Genomic DNA, 17,173 nt, shown 5'->3' on the forward strand with positions numbered 1-17,173 from the left:
AACAGTCTACGGGAATCCAGGGGTGTTGGGCAGGATGATAACCATTGCAGCAATCTCTGTAGCCATGGGGATTTATGAAATGTGTTCCCTTCCCAAAGCTCCCTGCAAATAACCAAAGGCCTGAATTATTTCTAGATCAAGAACAGCAGGTGGGTAGACAGGGCATTCATTTTTGGGTCCCATCTCGCTCATTTTATGGAGTAATTGCTTTCTCTGCAAATTGAAAAAGCTTGCCTCACCCTGTTCTCTGCTGTTCCAGATGGCTGTACCCTCTCAACCTGGCAGGTTCCTGCCTGTTGGCAGTGAGGCTGTGAACGTACTAAGTGCAGCATTTTCCAATCTTCAGACACAAACGAAGCTGCGCAGATTCTCTGATTCATCCCAGCCTTCCCTGTTGAAAGTAGAGGCCATGACACGAGAACGACAAGGAGTTGTGAAGCCATTTCAAGCTCTAAAATGTTTTGCTGACTGCTAAGGATTTTATTAACCAGATTTATTTGGTATGCAACATGATACAAAAATATAATTGTAAACTTAAGAAAATACACAAAAAAGCTGACAATCCAGTACCAGATCTGGATATTTACAAGTTCTCACAAAATCTTCCAAAAAATGTGTTTAAATTGGGTTTCTATTAGCAAGTCTGATCCTTTGGGACTCCTTAATTGGGAAGGTAAGGCTTAACTCCCTTTCATCGTTATTCTCTCTTTCAGCCCCAAATAGAAAGAAAATCTCTTTATTAAGATGCAAATTTTACATCGAGCATGAGTCCAGAAAATTAAGCTACCACTGAGTTCTTTCTGAGTCTAACTCTCTTGAGAGCCTGATTTTCAAATTCAAATACAGGGAGACTATTTATCAGTGTGATTTTGGCAGGGCATAATTGCCCCTTGAAATAAGCAAGTTGGCAGTGTTGTAAAAGAGGAAGTGGTTCTTATTTATTTTGTATGAGAATTAGGTTCTGCACACAAAACTCTCTGAATACTAGGGCTTCAAATGTTTTCAAATGAAAAAGCATCACGAAGCCAGGGAATGCTCTTGGTCACAGGGTCAGGGAAGTGTAGCCATGGTAATAAAACCCATAGTGACGAGGAGTAGTTAACCAGTGTTCCCATTATAGGCATACTGAATTTACTAGTTTAGATTCCACATCTTGCTTGAAAAACACCTTCCTCTTGACCTATTTCTTTGGTGCATTCCGATGTAGGAAGGCAGGAGTAAGGTGAAGTCTTGTTCAAGTACATGATACTCAGGTTGTCTTTCTGCTTGTGATAGTCTAGAAGCATATGCTGCAAGCTGAAGTGAAGGAGAGAGAAAGGCTATTTTTTCCCATCAGTTAGCTGCCAAGCTTTGGCATTCTTTCACCATGTTGTATAACCAGAGACAGGAGGTATATTTCAGAAGCACATGGGCCACTAACAGACATGCACACACACACACACACACACACCCCTCACTAAGGCTTCCCTAAAGGCCCATTTTGTTAACATATTCCCATCTGTTTTACAATGATGAAATATTTTCATGCAGGGAGTTATTCTTTGGATGGTTTTAGTATTGTGCATATAATTCTGGGGCATATAACAAACTATAATCTTTGTCATAGTTAACACCTTCAAAATAGTTTCAAAGCAAAAGGACTAACCTATACTAATAATTTCTACTTTACAATACAGATAGAGAGGAGATTGGCAAAAAAAAAAAAAAAGAGACAAAGGACAAACAGCATGATCTATGTATGCATCAAGGTGACAGAAAAGAAAACTACCATTATATCATTTAACCAGACTTAATTGCCATGAAGAGTCTACATGTATTTTAATTCTGTGACATTTATAATCAAATAAACATATGATCAAGTAAATTCTGTATTTGAAAATATGGAAATGAAATTTATCAGAAAACCTCATGGTTTTATTCATTTGGCCAGTGGAGAGATGATTCTATGGCATTTCTCCAAGTTCCACTTTGTTATCTTCACAACATCTGTGCTTACTCTTAGGAGACCAGTAACATACTTTTGGAATATGTTTCTGTTTATACAGAAGAAGATGTATAAAGACACAGAAACATAAAAATCACTATACTGTGACAAAATACAGAAAGGGGACACTTATAAACAGATCAAATTTGGAGAGCACATTTGGCCATTTTATCATAAGGTATCATGTGCCGTAATTAAAAGAGCACTACTTTCCTGAAAAATATTGTGTAGAAGCAACTCGACAGACAAGAGAAGCAAAATACAAATATGAACAAGATTCCAAAAACGTGCATCTCAATACTGCAAATGTGAAGAATGTTGAAAACAATTAAAATGCTCATTATTAGCCTAATTAAATTATGATCAACTCACACAATGAAATTTTATATGACTACTATCAAAAAATCTGTTTACTTGTCCTGATCATATACAGGTCTTCAATATACATATACACATACATATATGTTTTTATATACATGTATGTGTATGTATATATGCATATACATATATGCATTATATATATGCATATGCCATTTTATAATGAGAAATAAGTGTTTTTTATTCTACATAGAAGAATGTTGGTAGGGGAGAAAATTCAGTTTACACTTTATAATCTTCTGAGCTGGTTATATTTGCTCTTTGGAAATGATACTTCCTTCTATAGGATAATAACAAAAAAATAAAAACAAAAAGAGGTGTCCTAACGTCTCTTCTGGATGGGGACTATACTGTTTTAGAAGAGGTCATATTTAACTTCTTGATGCACTCTCAACATTGGCAGCCATGCATAGATTATCTAGGATCATTGTCATGGATGAATATCTTTATACTTTACATCAATGTAAAGAGCTTATAGAACTTCTAATGGGACACCTGGTGCATGCATTTATTATTCCAATTCCATACATCTATCAGGGGTACCTAGATAGATATCAGGGGCATTTAATTTAGCCATTTCAATCTTCAAGAGCTTTTTCCAGGTATAGGATTATCAAGGTCTGATGAATGAGTCAGGGCTTAACTCTCTCTCTCTCTCTCTCTCTCTCTCTCTCTCTCTCTCTCTCTCTCTCTCTCAAACTCATTGTATATAAACAACGGTGCTGTCTCTTACTCAGTCTTATCAGAATTTTAAATCTTTTCTTGTGCCTTCAAAGAGAAGATCCCCTGCAATCCCAGTTCTCTTAGCCTCTCTCCTCTGGGCATTATCCAGCTCCACTATGAATTTTTTTTGAGTGGTTTCAAAATCAGAATTGCAAATGACTTTCTCATCATGGTTGTACAGGGATTTTATGCAGTGTTCTGGTTTGTTTCTGTTGCCTTTGGTCTTGACAAATCCTACTATGTGGCTAGGTTTAGGAACTAGTTATCCAACTCCACTTAGCCATTCTTTGCCTTCTGTAAGACACAAAAACCTCCAATTGAAAATGGAAACTGTTCGGTGGTTTCTAAATCACAGAATTCCAGAATAGCCCTCAATGTGTCATTAGATATTATCATATCATCATATGCAAACTTTCATTTTATTAATTGGGAAAACTGAGGCCCAGAAAGGTTAAGCAAGAAATCTAAATTTAAAACCCCAAATTTCAGATGGGAGGATTCAGAGTGAGTAAAGAGAGATGGTATCTGACATGTTATAATCTCAACGAATAGATAGATAGATAGATAGATAGATAGATAGAAAGATAGATAAAAATAATTTTTTTCCTTTTCTATTTTTTGTTTTGCTTTTTTGTTTTTTTTTTGTTTTGTTTTGATATTTTATATATTTACATTTCAGATGTCATCCCTGTTCCCCATTTCCCCTTCCTAGAACCCTCTATCCCATACCCCCTTCTCCTTTTTGCTTTTATACCATTTAAATTACATGCAAGTATTAAGGTCAGTTCTAGGTTGAGGGTCTAGCAATACAATAGATGCAAATAGTCAAGGAACAAGCAAGACAATCAACACCAATAGTCAAAGAACATGCAAGGCATTAAACACAATTTGTGAATACTCCAGTGACCACTGTTTCTAAGGGCTTATCAGGATGACTGAAATATTTAAGCCAACTTCCCTGTCCTAGCCCAAAGTCATTCTCATGTCTGAAGCCTATTTCCCTGTTTTAGCTTAAAATTTAGATTCCTGTATGAAATTACTTCTTTGTTCTAGCCAAATATTTAGATTCCTGCCTGAAATTACTTCTTTGTTAAAATCCAAAATTTCATGTCAGACCTTTCTTTACTGCATCATTGTGCAAGACGCATATTCAAAGGATTTCATAGTTATATATAGCACCAGTTACTAACTCACTCAAATACTGGGACAAGGTCCTGAAGAAAGCCTGACATGGTAGACTATAGCTATTTATTTTGAGTAGCCTCTGAGATCCTGAGAAAAATGCCTATGTTTCTTCAGTTGCTGTTGAAGGATTTGTGGTGGTCAAACTCATACCTTTTGACCAAGTATTATAGAAGTCTTTCTATATATTAGTAACAGGCATCCATGGTGCCATGGCTATGCAGCAGTTATAACTGTTGAGTGCTTTGTTTTAATTTTAATAAAATTTAAGTATACTTTATCTGTATTTATATGCTTTGATGTGAGACTAGTAGTTTCTGGGGGGAAAATGATATTTTAAATCTTTCCAAATGTAGGAATCATAAAAGTGACTTTCAGGTGCTCCCAAAACAACACACAGTAAACCCAAAATCTGTCTTGCACATCCCACAGCATTAGTGCAGTGGAGACTTTTAATATCAGTCATAACAATGAAATATTTAAATTGCAAAATAGATGCATCTACACAGCATCTGTGAGCTCTCTAAAAATGCATGAGCTGCTGCTCATCTGTCTGCGAGGAAAAATGAGTCACAGTAATGCTTTGCTCTGTGCAATAGGTTTTTAAATTGTGATTTATGCAGTCTAAAAGCGGCTAAGTAGCCCTTGTCAGGAAGACTATCATGAGATGGTTTGATGGAGATCGTTTTGGACAAGTTACCTAATCAACACAATTCCCTCTTTCTCAGAGAAGGGAAGTAAGGAATAGCAAATTGCCAAGTGATGAGAGAGAGGGAGGAGGGTGAGTGAGAGAGAGAGAGAGAGAGAGAGAGAGAGAGAGGGAGGGAGAGAGAGGGAGAGGGGGAGGGAGAGGGAGAGGGAGAGGGAGAGGGAGAGAGAGAGTTAAAGGGATTCTTTGTTCTGTTGTTCTGTTTTCTTTTTTCCAGCTTTTCAGGAAATACTTCATGAGCCATAGCATACGTCAAAAGTAAAGAATATGATGCACAGAAATGTCTTACCTCTTCTCTGTCCTAAACCAAGAAATGTCTTACCTCTTCTCTGTCCTAAACCAAGAAATGTCTTACCTCTTCTCTGTCCTAAACCAAGAAATGTCTTACCTCTTCTCTGTCCTAAACCAAAAATCTCTCCCACACCTGGAAATTCTACCCTGCCTTTGCGAGTCCCCAGAAAAAGCAAAATGATGACTGTAAAATCTCAAATACTTATATCCTTTTATTGTCCCCAATTTTTTCTTGTCTGTTTTTAACAAGTCTTTCAAAAATATCAAGCTAAATCACAGTCTCACTTTCAAAGATAAGTCTTCTTGAAAATTGAAGACTATGTAAATATAGATACAGGATGGATTCAATCAAATATGTCAGATGTTTGAATGAGTTAAAAGATTAAGCATGCGAATAAATCAGTTTAAATTAATTTCTTCAAGCTTAGGTCTATGAATTAGAAGCTTCTGATGTCAAATTCTGTTTCTGTCATACAAAGTTTACTCTAAAATCAAAATCATTACACTAACACACATACACTACACATGCAAGAGGCAGTCATGCATATTTGTTGAAGCTAGCAAAATAATCTTTGTAAGGTTATTGTCTTTGCTTATGTTCATGATTAAAGACCTCAGCACAGGGATAGATAATGGGCAGCCAAGGACAAAGTGAAACCCACATGAGTTCCTATTGTGTCTGAATTTAGTAGTACAGTTGTTTGATAGAATTAAGAGAGTCTTCTAAACCTGTACACCTAACAGCAGTGTAGAAGAAGCCCCAAAAGGAGCCAAAAATACCAGACCTCCGTAACCTCAGTTTTGTCACACACCAAGTGAGTCACCAGACCAGTGACAAGGAGTGTGCACTATTGTACATCATGGCTCATGGTTGGCAAACATTCCAAATCTCATCTAAGACCCTCTTTTGTGGTCAGATTAGTTTGTGTGTGTGTGTGTGTGTGTGTGTGTGTGTGTGTGTGTAATATCTGGAAAAATCTACCCAGACTCTCCAAATTAACACATCTACAAAGTCATGACAGTAATATCCCTGTATTTTTAAGGAAAGGAGAGACATATTAACACATTGTTGAGAATTAAATCCTTAAAAATGTGGACTGAAAGCCTTGCCTGGTTTGTGAAGAGAACAGAGTGCCGCAAGAAGAGATTAGAAGACACCAAAGAGAGCCATGGTATTGCTATTCCAGCATGCTTCTCCTAAATTATAGTATTGGAATCTAGACAGAACTGTAACCATGACAAAAGAGGTACCACATTTCTTCTAGGCTAGGATATAGATAATGCATACCCACTGGGCTCGCTCTCTCTCTCTCTCTCTCTCTCTCTCTCTCTCTCTCTCTCTCTCTCAAGAGAAACACAACCTATTAAGGGGTCTGTCTGTATGATCTAATTGACATTTCTAGCTGGCTATGTGCCAATAACAGCAGTCGGGACAATTTTTGTCCAAGTCTTCAAACAGAAGCCCCTGCAACTGATACCAAATAAAACACTTCACCAAGTCTCACCCAAATTACAAATATGATGAGTACAATTAATATTTCTATTACTTCCTGTCACCAAGTTTACAGAGCATTTGTTATACAAAACTATATTAACTGAAACAGTCACTTTTTTCAAATCAAGAAAAAATATATAATGATGGACCCATACTGTTTTGATAAATCATGTGTAATCATCTGTCATTGTAATCAGTACTTTTATACAAGTAATATTCTTTTCCTTTCTAAAGATTTATTTTTTTAATTATGTATATGTGTGTCTATGTCACAGTATATGCACATGTGTGCAGGTGCCCTTAGTAAACAGAAGGCTGCACTGGATTCCCTGAACCCCTGAAGTTAGATATGGTTGGGCCACCAGACATGAGTGCTGGGAACAGGACTTGAGACTTCTATAACAGACGTGTTCCTAACCCCTAAGCCATCTCTCCAGCCTCAAGAAATGGCATTTTCTAAACTTTCTTTTTGAGACAGTTGTAGATTTGTGTAGGAGGAGCTAAGGTGAGAGGAGTAAGGAGAGGAAGAGGAGGAGCTAGGGGAGAGGGACGGGGCGGGGGACACGGAAGCGGATGTGCTTGTGTCTCTAGCAGTCAAAAGTAGTTGGTATATCTAGGTTGGGTATTGGGTTACACCTCTGATTGTATGGGCATCTTGTTATTGAGCATTACCAAACATATAAAGCCTTTGATTAATATTTAAGCATTAGAGTCTCATTTTCCTACTGGGCCTGCATGGATGGTGGGATGGTCTGGGCAATGCCCAGCTTTTCGAAGACAGCGTGGGAGATTGGCAGAGCAATCTCCCACACTGGCATCTCGTGGGTGGCAGGGCTGGTATTTCTAGCTGTGGCACACATGTGGCCTCTGACTGAGAAACAAGGCGGCTGAGCTAGGCAGAGTCACCACAGCTTAGATAGTTGATTTGACCACTGGCCATTTTAAATAATTACATCAACAGATTTGCATGCAGTTGTAAAATGTAATACACAGTTCCCATAGAATTTCTATCAAACTTCTCTCATCATAACAGGTGTCATTAATTATAGCATAATGTCGCATCCCAGAAATTGTTATTGATACAAGCCACCAATCGTACTCAGATTTGCCAGTTTTACAAAGAGAAGTTGTGCTTTGTGTGTGTGTAAGTCTATGTAATTTTACCACAAATATAGTTTCAGTTGATTACCACTCTAGTCAAGAGACTGTGATCCTCTTGTCTCTGATGTTTCCCCAGCCTGAAGTACTAGGATTGTAAGTAGGCACAGCCACACTTAGGTTTCTTTGTTTGTTTGTTTGTTTGTTTGTTTTATGTAGATGCATTGAAAGCAAATTCAGATGCTCATGCTTGCACAGTAAGCATGCATACACACTGAGCCATCTATCTCCCCAGCCCCTGGCTTCCTTTTCTTAGAAAGCACTCCTGGTATCTATAAAGAAGCAGAATGCACTACCTCATTCCCACCAAAAGATTTAAATGTGTTTTCTACCAGATATTTTTAAGTGTATGAAGAATTAAAAATATGCAGAAGACTGAATCTGGAATAAGATTAAAAATATAAAATACATAAGGTCCTGTGCAATTGACTTGCAAATTTGCCTATGCCTTTGGAGAGTTAAGAGGGAGATGTGCTGAGTTATCTAATTCACAACAATCTCAAGAAAATAGTGATGCAGTTGCTCAGGGGTGTCCAAACTGATTCTGAGGACAGAGTAGTGATTCCTCCTGTTGCGTGGACAGAGGTCATGTGGTTCCTGTAAATGAAAGTGATTGACAAGACAATAACAAGATACGGTTTGAAGCTTTGTTAGGCTAGAAAGCACATGCAGTAGATTACAGCTACTGATTACCCTCGTCTCATAACAGGCAAAGGGAAACAAAGACCTCACGCTGCAGATTTCTCATTAAAAAAAAAAAAAAGAACAGCAGCGAAGTTGTACTTCAATGAGTTCAGTTTTAGGATGCTAACGATGATATCAGTAACCAAAAGAACTCATAGTAGTTCAGAGTTGCTTTCCCTCCACAGGTTTGAAATCTCTGGTTTGGAACAAGTTATGCAAGGCAATGCATGCACATATGCCCTCCATCAGCATAGCTTTGGTAACTGTTGAATATTGGTGAGGTGAAGGTTATACTCTCAGCCCCATGCATAGGGTGTGGTTACATGGCTAGTTAAATGTGGTGGCAGAGCGCCTTTATAGACATTGATTGTATTTCTTTAAATGGAACCAAAGAAAGAGCTGAGCATGCTTTAGGGGAATGTAAATTTCCCACAATCATAGGAAAATATATTCAATATCCTTAGTCATTAGGGACTCACCATATGAAAACAACAATCAGATCACATTACATACTAGAATTGAAAAAAAATCAAAAGCATCAGGTGTTGGCAAAGATGTGAAGCAACTGGAATGCTCTCGTTGCTGACACAAATGTCAAATACCAATTCTTGTTGTTTCTAACATGACTTAACATAATTGTTCGTCATGAGCCAGCAATTTCACGTGTACATATCTATTAACCAAAATAAATAAATGCATTTGTTACAAAAATAAAAGACTTGTATATATGTAACCAGGGCTACTTTATTCAAATTGTCCATCAACTGAAAATATCCCAGATGTTCATCAGTGGATATGTGAACAAACAAAAAACTTTATAGTATAATTATATTATGAATGAACAATAAAAAGAACAAAATAGACTGTGTCCATCAACATAGATTCATTTCAAAATAAGTTGAATGAAAAGAAATTAAACAAAAGAGTACCATAATTCCATTTATCTGAAGCTCAGGGATATGCAGACTGATTTACATTTGACTGCTGTTAGTAGACCTGCTGGTCCAGATCTATATTTCTAGCTACTTGAGAAGCTGAGGCAAGAGAATTTCTAATTCAAGGCCTGCCTGGGCTACAAAGTGAGTTTAAGTCCAATCAGCAGAACTTAGAGAGATACTGCTGCAAAAAATTTTAAAAGCATGATGTTGCAATTCAGAGGTAGTTATATGCATGAAGTCACAGGTTTAATCCTAAGCACTGCAGACATAAATAAACACACAAATAAATAAGCAAAAAAACCACACTTCTTGTCCTGTGAGTAAGAGAATTGATCAGAAAAATTGAGACGTAGTCAACTAACCTGGACCTTTGAGGCTCTCAGATTCTGAACCACCAACCAAAGAACATGCACAGGCTGGACCAAGCCCTCCCCGCTCATATGTAGCAGATGTGCAGCTTGGTCTTCGTGTAGGTTTGGAAAAACTGGAGCTGAGGCTATCCCAAAACCTGTTATCTGTATGTGAGATATGTTCTATTAGCTGGGCTGCCTTGTCTGGCCTCAGTGGGAGAGGAAGCACCTAGCCTCATAGAGACTTGACATACCAGAGTAGAGGGTGGATACCCAGGACACTCCCACACACTTAAGGAGAGAGGGGATGGGGGAAGGGATGAACAGGAGAGGGGTAGTGAGTGGGGTGTAAAGTGAATAAGCAAAAAAATTTAATTTAATTTTAAGAAAGGAGTGAGGGATAATCCTAGAAGATGAAAATATTCTGTGTTCTCAACTGCCTGATGTTTGTGTGGTATACATTCATTAAAGTTCTTTATACTGTACACATAAGATCTTGTACATTTTAATGTGTGTATTAGACTCTAGTAATATGCTAAGATAATATCTAGATTTTTACAGAAAAAAAAAGCAGACAAAGGTGCTTCTGACCCGGTCAAATCAAGCTTCGAGCTTCATACAAGGAAGCAATACCAGCCTCCACGTTTCCATGATGCCCATAGGTATATCTACAGGGCCAGTTACATACAGAAATCACAAATACTGAACACGCAATACCCCAAAGAGAAAATCCTTGTTTCTCGAATATCCCGATTATACAGAGAGGCATTGCGTGGTATCACACACACACCAGCATGTATGCACAAACAATTATCAAAGAGATAGAAACCTTACCAAAACCGCAGATTTTCTAACTGCTTATATTCAGTTAAGCAAACTATTTTTCTTTCATTTACTTGCCGAAAGGGATCCGTATGTGACATGCCCTCCTTTAGCACCACTTTCTCCTACATCCCTGTAAGGTAAATGACAGTTCCTGTCCATCTAGTTTATCTTTAAGGAAGTCACATCTTAGCAAATATAAATTGCTCAAAGGTTTTTATTTTCATTTTATTTTCGAGATTATAATTACTACAGGTCTCCCTTCTCTCTCCTCCCTTCAAACCGTCCCATATACCCCACCCCACCATCCCTCAAATTCATCGCCTCTTTGTTCTATTTCTTTGATAAAACGGCACATCCAGAAGCAACAAGGTTTCTTTCAGCTTACAGTTCCACATCACAGTCCATCAATGAAGGACAGGAACCTGGAGGCAGGAGCTGATGTGGAGGACAAGAAGGCGTACCCATCCCCTCCCCATGGCTTGCTCAGTCTGATCTCTTACAGAATCCAGGACCATCAGCCCTGGGGCAGAACCACCCCCAATGGGCTGGGCCCTCCCCCATCGACCACTAATTAAGAAAATGCCCTAACGGTTTGTTTTTTTCTAGCTCGATATTCTGGAGGCACTTTCTCAACTGAGGTTCCCTCTTGAGTTAAGTTGACGTAAAACTAATCAGTCTATCAGGCCTAGCATCTGGTGAAGAAAGTAACGCTATTCTAGGCCTAAAGGACAGAATTCATAGCCACCCACTTAAAGCGGGGAAACAACTACTGAGTGTGCTGTACTCGGATTCTTTGTTTGCACCAATTGCTCTAGATTCCAACTCCTCCTGTCAGGCTGTCAAAGTGAGAAAGACACAGAAAGACAAGACGCCTTTGAGTTCCATGTGATCAGATAGGAAACTAGAATTAGGATTATCCTAATGAGTCCACTCTAATGAAAGAGAGGTGGTTCCCAAGGAAACTTGGGATACTCTAGGGAAGTGGGTACTGGGCAGCTGAAAAATCACAAAAACTGACCAAAGAGAACAACAGGGCAAAAGAACAGAGGGCTACAAAGTGCGCTTTTCTCCTTATTAGTTTCTGGAGACATTTTGTATTTGGAGCTCAGTGACCTTTTCAGTGATCCCATTATGAACTTCATCTGAACAACATCTCAGAGCAGCAGAGAGGACGTATCAATTCATTTCCTCATTAGTGACCTCTTCCGTCTTACACTGTATTTCTTAATAGTCCCTGCATTTTCTGTGGATGTCAGCAAGAAGCCTAGAGCAGATATTTAAGAACATCATTCGAAGGTACATTTTTTTTTCACATATGAAAGTTAAGAGAGAAGGTTGGCTTCTTGCAAAAGCCACTTTGAAAAGCACATGGTATCTCAAAGGACTCATCAGGACCTCCAAAAGTAGAGCTATTCCAATTTTGGTTTACTTACATGCTGCCACGGGAAATATTTTACTCATATATAAAATCACCTGCTGCTGCCCACTGTGCCCTTCCAGGGAAGAAGGAGGGCCAAATACAAATGTGAAAATTGTTACATGCCTCAGGTTGAATTTTGAAATTCTCCAGTTTGCCCCATATGCAGCTTTCCAACGTTTCAAAGGAAATACATATGTCTGTATTCAATACCAATGTTACCACAAAAGTTTTTAAAAATATTATGTCTAATTTTTATGCACATAGTCTTTGTAAAGTTTGACTAGTCCCTTTACTGTTTCGATGTATATAATATCATAGCTCTTTGGAAATCAGTTTTTAAATATATATGCTTATTTCATCTGCTCTATATACGTCTTCATCCAGTAAGAATCAAAACTAAAGCCTCTGGTTTGCCATGGTGCTATGCTGCACAAAAGTTATTCTCATGAGATATCACAAAACAACTGTATCCTCAATGTTGAACTTTTCAATTGAATTTTTGACAAGAGTAATATTGTGTGTTCCTTTTGACAGATGAACTTTTAATAATTTCATGGTGAGTCTGTGAATTGTGTGCAAATAAAATTGTCATTGTTGGAATTAACAGATATTTTCCTTGTTTGAAAACTCTAATAGAACTAATATAAAAATCCATTTATTTATTGTTTAGTGATGTTCTTCTGCTTATGGGTAAAAGTGTACATATAAAAAGTGTGGAATAAAAATGGATTTTTTAAAAAAATGACCATTTTTCTCTGACTTAAAAGCTATATTCTAAATTGGACTTGGGGTACACATCTATAATCTCATCACTTGGGAATCTGAATCAGGAAGATGAGAAGTTCCATGCTATCCTAGGCTACCTAGCAAGTTCTAGGCCATTCCAGGCATCACAAAATCCTGTCTCAAAAAAAAAAGTTTCAGTTTTCTATTTCTTGTTTTCACTGAGTAAGCTCTAAATCTTACCTTCTGAACATACATTTGTTAAGCTATTGTCATTGAGTATAGGTTTCTTAACTACCAAGTTCAAAGTATGCACTTATGCACTGTTGAAGCATTTGCTCCCCTGGGTTTCCTTATTACCAGTTAATGCATTAGTTTGACTCCCTCAGAGGAGTCTAAATGTCTCCAATTTTTTTTTTTTGTTCAAATGACACATTCATATGTAACTTTCTTTAGAAATGGAACATGGGTAATTTGTTAATGATTATGCATTTAGGTTTTTAGCTTATTGACAATTGGCAAATATCATCAGCAGGCTCAATCTAGAATATGTTTTTGTAAATAACGTTTTATTGGAGCGCACATATTTACTTTATGAATATTGTCTATGGTTGCAGCAGAAACCATAGGGCCCACAAAACTTAAAAAGTTTTCCATGTGTCCCAGTAATTATTTAAATATTATTAAAGACAGTAGTCACTGAACCTTGCTCCACGTGTGACATAACAAGGCTTAGAGGCCTTAGTTTTCAGCATGTAATTTATAAATCCAACTCCACCACAGCAGTATTGATACTTTGGGGCTGGGTACTTTTGATAACAGAGCAACTTGCCCATGCATAAAGTGATGTTTATTAGCATCTGTGTTCTTTATTCACCAGGTACCAGGTTTATCCTCTCTTGCAATGACTGAAAGCATCTATAGATGTTGCCAAATACCTCTTCTGGGCAAAATCACCACTAGATGATGATCATTTACCTAATTCCCCATTATTTCATATATTGTGATTTTTTTAAGATTCTGTTTTTATTTTGAATTATGTATGTTTGTATACACCTGTTTCTGGGTTAGGGGTTGCCTATGGATGGCACAAGAAAGCTTAGATCTATCAAAGCTTGGGTTACTGTTAGTTGTGAGCCACTTGATATGGGTGCAGGGGATCAAACTTGGGTTCTTTCAAAGAGTGGGAGGCATTCTTAAACACTGAACCATTTCTTTCTAGCCACAATTCTGGCTGTGACTTAACGCTATGCAGCTTCATGGTCATGAGGGATAAAATTCTTTGAGGAAAATCATGGAACCCTGAGAGCTTGTTTTTCTCTTGTGACAACACATTAAGAGTTTTAGGTTGGGACTGGAGAGATGACTCAGTGGTTAAGAGCACTGACTTCTCTTCCAGAGGTCTTGAGTTCAATTCCCAGCAAGCACATGGTGGCTCACAACCATCTGTAATGGGATCCAGTGTTCTCTTCTGGTATGTCTGAAGATACATATAAATAAAATAAATAAGGAAAGAAATCTGAAAAAGTTTTATTTTAATGTATAAGTGTCTTAGTTAGGGTTACTACTGTTGTGATGAAACATCATAACCAAAGAAACTTGGGCAAGAAAGAATTTTTTGGGCTTACATTTCTATATCACTGTTCATCAGTGAAGGAAGTCAGGATAGAAACTGCAACAGGACAGGAACCTGGAGGCAGGAGCTAATGCAGAGGCTCTGGAGGGGTGCTGCTTACTGGGTTGCTTCCTGTGGCTTGCTCGGCCTGCTTTCTTATAGAACCCAGGACCACCAGTCCAGGAACGGCACCACCCACAATGGGATGAGCCCTTCCCCATAGATAACTAATTAAGAAAATGCCTTAGAGGCTTGCCTATAGACCAATCTTATGGAGGCATTTTCTCAAGTGATGTTCCTTGTGTCCTTTTCTCAGATAACTTTAACTTGTGTCTACTTGACATAAAACTATTCACCACACCAAGGTCACTCTAATGGAACTAAATTATAATCCAAATGTTCAATTCTTTAAACTTGTCATAGCGTTATGATTTGGATATGAAATGTCTCCCCTAAAAGCTCATATGTCAAACACTTAGTTCTTGGCCAAGTACTTGGGAAGTACCTGAATCATAAGGGCTCTGATTAAATCAGTGGGTTAATCTACTGGCATTTTAATTGTGATGGCATTACTAGGAAGTGGCAGACACTCTTAGAGGTGGGAAATATTGGGCAGAAGTAGGACACAAGTGTGTCCTTGGAGGATGTATTTTTCCAAGCTCTTTTCTGACTCTCTTCTTCCCAGAAGCCAGGAAGTGAGCAGGTCTGTTTTCATCACACTCTGACCGTGTGCTCTGTTGCCCACAGACTTGGAATCCATGGCTCCAGCTGATCATGGATAACACCTCTGGAAACATCAGCCAAAATACATCCTTCCTCCTTTAAGTGATTATCTCAGGCATTTGTTCGCAGCAATAAAAATCTAGCTAACCCACATATTATTCTATAACAATTGTCAGTAGATTCTTTTGAACCCTACCTCAAACAAACACGCTATTTCTATGGAGCATAAATAGTAGTTTAATTGCTGTCCCATTAATTGATGCTTGTCTTGGACTGCCTCTGTACCACTTGAAATCTTACAGGCATTAACAGGAGCTAGAAGAGATAATATGAGATTCTCCTCTATTTTACTTAGGATCTGCTGTTTGCAACCACCCCTACCTTCAAAATTTTTTATTGGATATTTTATTTACATTTCATATGTTATCCCCTTACCCCATTTCCCCCTCTGCCCAGGAACCCCCTAACCCATCACCCCTCCTTCTGCTTCTCTGTGGATGTGCCCCTACCAATTTTTTTTTATTAGATTGATTGTTAAGGAGAAAATTAATTCATAGATAGTTCCCATGATTACTCAGTGGGCTGGAAAATTTGGCTTGAAACTAAACTTCCAGGAGCATAACTCAAAATTATTCCTTAAAACAGACTTGACAAATTACTGCCAGTAATTACTCGAGGAAGCTCACAGTGCCAATATCGTGAATGGCAGGAAGTCAGCTTAGCAATCACCAGGAAGCTGCTGTCATTATCATGAGTCTTACAGAGAAGGGCATCTCATTCAGAAGATCTAGGCAGTTTTGCACAGTAACTCCGAGCACTGCTACTGGTGAATTTTTACTTTAAATTTGGCATGTTGGACTCAGATGTGGGGACTTTCTGATCCTGGTTATGGATCGGTGTTTAGACATCTACCTTAAGTATTTTATCATCTAAAAACAATGTTCATTTAACTCATAAATGTGACACTGAGGGCAAGATGCAGGAAGGACTCTTACTCTGTGGTTTGTTATTGGTGTCACTTCAATAAGACTCCTCTCTCTCTCTCCCTTTCTGTCTCTCCATCTCCCTCTGTCTTTCTGTGCCTCTCTCTGTCTCTCTGTCTCTGTCTCTGTCTCTGTCTCTGTCTCTCTCTCTCTCTCTCTCTCTCTCTCTCTCTCTCTCTCTGTCTCTCCTTTCTTGTTGATCCAGGATCTCTGTAGCTCAAAATGTCCTGAAACTCATTCTATACCCTTAAGCTGGCTTCAGAATTGCAGTGATCCTCCTATCTCAGCCTTCCAAGTGCTGGAATTATAGTCCTGAGCTATAGTCCCATTGCCACTTCCCTTTTCCACAGTCTATAAAATCTCTCTCAGTCTGCAATATAAATTTTATGCTTTCAGTAGCATAATTACCACTAATTAGTTGGCTTTGTTCATGGAAAATATTAAATTGAGAAGGTGTGGACTGGTAAAGTTGTTTATAAAGTTTGAAGTTGAAAGGACAGTTGCAGTTTGCCAATAAATTTTACTAATTTGGGGGATGGAGATATAGCTTAGCAGTTAAGAGAGCTTATTGTTCTTCCAGAGGACTGGAGTTTGGTACCCAGCACCCATAGCAGGCAGCTTGTACCTCTCTCCAGAGAATCCAGCTCCTTCCTCTAGCATCTGGGAACATCCACATGCATGTGCAACTGCATATGTGCATACATCACATAAATAAAAATAAAATCAATATATCATTACAGTGTTAATCGTTATTTTTAGAAATCATCTGAAATCACATCTTGACCATATACTTAAGTCATGGGGAAAAATAAAGAAATGATATCCAATAAATTAAGCAAGATCTGGAAAAACATACATTTAATGCTTGTCTACTACTGATTTTAATTTTAGTTGCAATGAAAATGTTACGCTTTATCAAAGAATTAAAAATCAAAACACAAGAATATATTTTATAAAATTATAAACCATTCTAGACAAGTATTTCTTATTTC

The sequence above is a fragment of the Grammomys surdaster genome, unplaced genomic scaffold, assembly GCF_004785775.1.
Source record: "Grammomys surdaster isolate TR1022 unplaced genomic scaffold, NIH_TR_1.0 182, whole genome shotgun sequence".
NCBI classification, from domain to species: Eukaryota; Metazoa; Chordata; class Mammalia; order Rodentia; family Muridae; genus Grammomys; species Grammomys surdaster.